The following is a 6,682-nucleotide window of genomic DNA, read 5'->3' on the forward strand; positions in this document are numbered from 1 at the left end:
TCGTTGTTGACCCAGTGGGAACTTGATTTGGCTGCTAAATTTGATGTACTGTACCCCTGAGCTTCCGATGGCCTCCACAGCAGGTCCCTTCCAAGCAACCTCCCTAAGCCTTAAGTGGCCCAAGTCTCTGCAGTGCTTCATAACTGTACTTCAAACTCTTGAAAAGGTCCGGAAAGCCCTCTGAGATGATTGAGAAATAGATTTACTGCCAGGAACAGCTAAAGGAGTTGCCTGAATGGAGGACAGACAGGAATGTACTAAACTTGGAGTTTATAGTAACGGGACGGATCATGTAGCTATCTTCAAAGCTGGATACATGTGCGCGCAGGAATTCAAATAAGCTGCTTTTAGACCTTAGCAAATAAAAATACAAAATAAGTTACACAGAAACAATGATTTTCTAGTTTGATTAGGTTAAACTAAAGTTGAGAATGCCACAAACACCAAAAGGCACTAATGGTTGAACTGGTTACATTTTTTAAAAAAAATTATGACGTAGGAGATCTTAGTCTCAGCTTTGCTGTCTCAGCAAAGATGTGAGGGAGGGAAGCAAATTAGCTGGTTAGTTCCTACTGTCATATATTATCTTAGCAGTCAGTTCCAGGACAGCATCAAGAACAGGTGGCCTGCTAACTTTTCACCTTGGTAATGGTCTGTGCCCAGGATGAACTAAACAAAAGAGTCAAAGCCATGGTCACTGTAATCTCCTGAATTAGTTTCAATATCCTAGGGGTATTAGAAAGGAATTTTCAACGTTTTCCTTTCCAGACTGGCCCTGGTTTTCAACTGCTTTATTGCCTCCCCCGGAGAGTGCATGGGGTCTTGATGGGTAGGGAGTGTCTAAGTCATAACGCACAAGGCCTTATCACTGTATGGGATAGACTAGATGAACCAGCTGGTCCTTCCTGCTGACCTTTTTAAAGAAAAGAATTTGGAGGAAATTTTTATCTCTGTTGTGCAGCTCGATATTGCTCTACAGAAGCCAAATCCCCCCTGGGGATGGGGGGAAGGGGGTGGGAAGGGGCATGCTTTGAAGTTTTAAAAAGAAATTCAAACTTCCATTTAACAGCTGAATGGATGAAACAACAAGATTTCATATGTTTACTGTAACAAACAGATTAAAAGCACGATGACGAAATACTATTTTTGTAGGCAACTTGTACTTTATACTACAGAGCAGAACTTTTAACACAACTGAAAATATCCACTATCATACACATATTACACAGTTGTTCAATTTTCCCAGAATCAGTCCAAAATGATTGTTAACTCCCAATCTTCCCCTTTCTCAGACTGGAAACTTTTAACTCTAGCACTGTCTTTCAGTGTGCGAGTTTTCCTGGCGACTTCTCCCTCTAGCTAAAGCTTCCAGCTCGTTTTAACTCCCCATGAATTTGGTCTTTCTAATCTGAGTGCGAGCTTCCACCTGTATTCCAGTGCATTGAGCCATAGAGATTTTCAGCATCTAGCTCTCTCTCTCTCTCCCCCCGGATCCTGGCAGAATAACCCAGCTGCCTATGATAATTAGTGATATTTTAAGAAAACCTGTAACCTGATTTTTCCAATGGCTTCCTCTGCACCCTTCCCCAGGGCAATGTGAGTCACATAGGTCTTATATCCAGATAAAAATGCTGATTAGCTATTATTTAGACCCCAACTCTATCCTATCCTGGAATCAAATAGACAGCTCAAAGTGTACCTTTTTACAAGCTGACATTTTTAACACTTCTCTGTGACTTGGAGACCCACACTCTGTCCACTGACATCACAGCTGCCTTTGCCATTGTTTGCAAGTGTGAATATCTTACACCCTCTTCCCAATAAAACAACACTAGCTTTCCTTAAATCTTTAGCAGTCCCATCACCCAGAGCTGTTGTCAGGCAGACTTCAGCACAGGTCACATGACACCCTTCACTTTACCCTACACTAAAGACACATTTCCAAAATATAATAAGCTTCAAATTGTAATGGACTGCTATTAAGTCCTTGGGGCCAGACACTGGGAATTAACTAAAACAAAAACAGAATTACCTGGACAAACTCAGCAGGTCTGGCAGCATCGGTGGAGAAGAAAAGAGTCGACGTTTCGAATCCTCATGACCCTTCAACAGAACTTCTCTTCTTTTTTCCCATTTTTCTTGTTTAAAATTGCAGCCATATCATTCAGCAGCATCCTTTTGTTGTTCAATGCAACTTCTTTTGAAGAGAGACAGTCTGCCTTTAAGAACAGAAGATTTATTGCACTTCATGTTACCAGCGCATGTTCATCCCCCTGCTGAATTCAGAGGTAGCCTGCAGTGTGGAACCTACTTGGTCCTATGCTACCATCACAGAATTGATGTGGCAGCACCAAGTTTCCGTGCTGCCCACCTCCAGCAGAACCAAAGTGGGTAGGTCATGAAATGTAACCCTCGTGCCCGATTAATGGGGCTGTCCAACTTTTAGTCGTATGTTTGAAACCTGGCATAAAATTAGTGATTTTGTAACATTTAATTTAAACACATTTCAAAAATGATGTGGGAGGGCAAGGGAACATGACCACATTTGAAATTAAATTTTATTCCTAAAATAAGACTCATTTGACATCTCCTGGGCTCATTTATGAAACCAAAAAGTACTCAACTATATTTTCATTAACATTATTTAATCGAGTAGGTAGATATTCTTGGTGTCACAGGATCACAGATTTGTTAAGGCACAAAAGGAGGCCATTTGGCCCATTGTGTCTGCACCAGCTCTCCAAATGACCAAGTCACCTAATTCCATTCTCCCGCCTTTTCCCTGTAACCCTGTATATCCTTTCTTTTCAAATAACAGTTTAATTCCCTTTTGAATGTTTCGATTGCACCTGCCTCCACCACCCACTCAGGTGTATTTAGATACAATTTAGAAGCAAACTTATATAGAAGTTATCATGTAACTTGGTTATGCTATTGTATTCCAATTTCAATCTTTGTTACCTCCCATTAAATAAAAAATAAATTTTTAAAATAAAATCTTGTTAATGATCATGTACTGCAGAAACTATTAGTAATATTCTGGACAAAATAGTACATTTGAATAGCATACAATCATCAGAACTTTTTTTTTCTCTGGGAAGTTGATGCTATGGATAATAATACATTTTAAAGGGAAATATCTGGTAGCATTTGCACAACAAAAATGTCACCAAATTAAACTGACAGTATGTCTGGTGCATTAACACCAGGTGGATACATGTATGAAACCACATTAGGAATAAGGTTTATAAGAAAGCATTAATTCTAATCTTAATGTATAGAGAGTGTCATTACAATTTGCTGTCTTTATAAGCATCTTAAGTAAAGAAAATATTGGTTGATTGGATCCCTTTCTTTACCGGTACTAGCATTGTAACTTTATACCATTACTTTCCACTAGCAGTGCCAAGAACACTGTTGTTATTGAAATGTTTACCACAGTGGTGTACAATTCCACCCTCAGCTGTTTTAGCACCAGCGATAACCCATTTATTTTCAATGGGTTAATGCCTTTTCTAAAATAGCAGAGTCAAATGACAGACTCACGCACTAGAGCATCTGTATTTTATATTTAGGGGTAATCTTTAAATATTTTATCACAATTTTAATCAAATATTCAGGTGTTTGTTGGTGTAATGATAATAGTAATAAATAGAGGCCAATACGGACAAATCAATTTATATCAGTAAAAATACTCCTTTTATTTACTTTTAGCAGTGACATATTTTCTGGATTATCAGCACCACCTCCTGCACTCACAGGATATATCTGCAATATTCAGATATTCCATGTCACTCCTCAGCTGCTGTTTATTTACGAAGACAATTTGCGTAATCAAAAATGCTTTTGGCGATAGGAAAACTTAGCCTTTATTGCTGCAATTCATTTGCAAAGCAACATTTTATCTTACATTAAACTTCACATCTGAATACTGTTTGTGACATAAAGATTTGGCTGTGAAAAACACATTATAAGCTTACAATACATTTAAAACTATAATGCCTAAGTGATTGGAATGATGTTATAGTGTGAAAGAAAACCCTGATTGGTTTATGAACAGAGCCCAAACAGTTTTCATAAGAATGTAGAGAAAATTGGGCGAGCTCCCTTTCAGTGGTCAATCTTTCCTGTTCAGCTTTCCTCAATGTTCTACTGCCAAACAATCTATTATGCCCAATCCCAGGAACAAGTAATTCTGACATTCAAGTTTAGTGTCGAGGTAAAGTGATTTCAGTTCAGTTTCATACCAACATTAAGCCTTTGTTATTGGATGTCATGGTCTGAGCTAACTTCAAAGTGAAGTGAAGAGAGGTTGCCTTCTTCAGAGTTTCCATCTAATTGGGACCCAACTCCAAATCTAGGCTGGTAATGTGAAGATTAATCTCAGTGACCATTTTCACTATCATTGCAGTGTCGGCATGAAGTGAAACAGTTTGGCGCCAATGCCAAAGTTGTAGTATAAATGCATCCTTGATTTGATCCCCCTCCCATATTGACTTGGCTATCAGAAACAGCCTAATTATCCTATCAAATGCCAAGCATAGGTTTGTGATGATCTCATCTGGGATGGTATTAAGAAGCCCAAATCTAGCCTCACTGGCTCTCGGTTTGCAAGAGTAAAATAAGACATGATTCCTGCATGGAATTGTATTCACTAACTTGGCCCCTGATGGAAGTACATATGTGTTGATATCAATTTAGGACAGGATCAAGTATGGATCTAATTCTACACCCACCTTCCATTATTGATTGCTTAATGGTATAGGAGCAGCAAGAGGGTAACCAGTGTTGATGCAATAATGCCCTACAAGCAGTCAATGCCTTGAAGAGGAGAGTGGAGATAATAGATGAGTTAATTAAAGAAACTTATCCTGGCCATCCTACTTGTTGGACTGGGCAGAAACAATTGGACCAAAGTTAAAGTTTTAGGACAATTTTTTTTCCAGTGCATTTCAGGCCTCCCTCTCCATCTCATAACCCACTAGTTAACTAGTTAAGAGGATGTACAAGTACCCAGTCCCAGCCTCCTCTACTTTGTAAATATTAGGAGGTATAATAGGCTAACCTAGGGAAACTTGAACACATATTTATCCTAAACTGTGAGGAAGATTTTGATTTTCATCCAGCATTTGGTCTGTCAATCTGACTGAGGTCAAGATCTCACTACTGAGATCAGACATACAGACCCGTAATTTACCAATTTTTGGTTGGATTTATTGTGTTCCATGTTATATTAAAATAAAGTAGACTATCTGTGAGAACCATTCGTACTCACCAACTGAAGTGCAGTACAAGCTTAGCAATGAAATTACTGAATAATTTGCAATTCTAATGTTCACGGACTCTGAAAGTCACTTTACATAATGTGCAATATGTCAAAACGCAACTGCTATGATTCTAGGGTTGAGCTGAAAACCCATCTGACTTGTAAAACATGAAATACCACATGTTGTATTTATTCTGTGTATGCTCATTGGCTTGGTATGTGAACAGAATGTTATCCAGTCCAGATGGCCGTGCAGTTGTTCATTTTACTTAGAGGCACAACTGCCAGTATTAGTGTGAAAGATCTAGGTGAAGTAACTTATGCAGACATGCAAAGAAAGTAAAAATAATTGAAATAAAAGTGGAAAATTTTCAATCACATGTAGCTTCCTTCAGGCACAGCTGATGCTAAGACCCTGTGTCTGTTGAGGAGGCTGGGCTGGGTTGAGCTGTCTTTGGTCTTTATTGCAGGTTGAATGAAGCATAAAAGTATGGAAGTCTTGCTACAGCTGTACAGGGCATTGGTGGGACCACATCTGGACTAGTGTGCACAGTTTTGATCTCCTTACCTGAGGAGGGATATAGTTGCATTGAAAACAATTCAGAGAGGTAGACAATGTTTATTCCTGTGATGTAAGGATTGTCTAATGAGGAAAGGTTGAGCAGGTTGAGCCTGTAATCATTGGCGTTTAGAAGAATGAGGGTCTTATTGAGGGTCAGAGGATCGTTGGTGTGTGGAATTCTATTCCCCAGAAAGTAGTGGAGGCCGGGTCTTTAAATTTATTCAAGGCTGTGTTAGACAGATTTTGATAGACAAGAGAGTCAAGGGCTATGGGAAGCAGACAGGAAAGTGGAACTGAGACCATAACCAGATTGCTATGATCGTACTGAATGGCAGAGCAGGCTCAAAGGGCCAAATGGCTTACTCCTGCTCCTAAGTCCTATGCTACTATGTTTACATTGCTCAGTTATGTATTACAATCTTAATTGAAAATTTACAGATTGGTTCTTGATCCAATTCTGCCAATTTCCTTAGTAAATCAGTATATATTTGTTTTATTTGAATAGTTGCTCAATTTTCTAATTATTCATCTGTTCATTAATAATAGATACACATGTTATACAAAGCATTATAACCTTATCTACTGTTAGAACCAAATCTGCAAGAACTGTATTTCCTTTTAAAAATTGGAAGGACATTGCATTATTTGGACATTTGGGAACTGACTTGGATTTAAAAAAAAAGTTCATAAGATAGTCTTGGACTGGAGCAAGCATGCCTTTTCTAAGAAATCATGTGACATCAGCTAAATGACCAGTATGGCAATTGTGAAGGAGAGTTATTTGCCTATTGAAATGCAACCACTTTAAATGATGGAAAAAAAACTGTTTTAAAGCCAAAGGCCTTGTGATTTAT

Source organism: Cetorhinus maximus, chromosome 6 (assembly GCF_964194155.1).
Source record: "Cetorhinus maximus chromosome 6, sCetMax3.hap1.1, whole genome shotgun sequence".
Classification (NCBI taxonomy): Eukaryota; Metazoa; Chordata; class Chondrichthyes; order Lamniformes; family Cetorhinidae; genus Cetorhinus; species Cetorhinus maximus.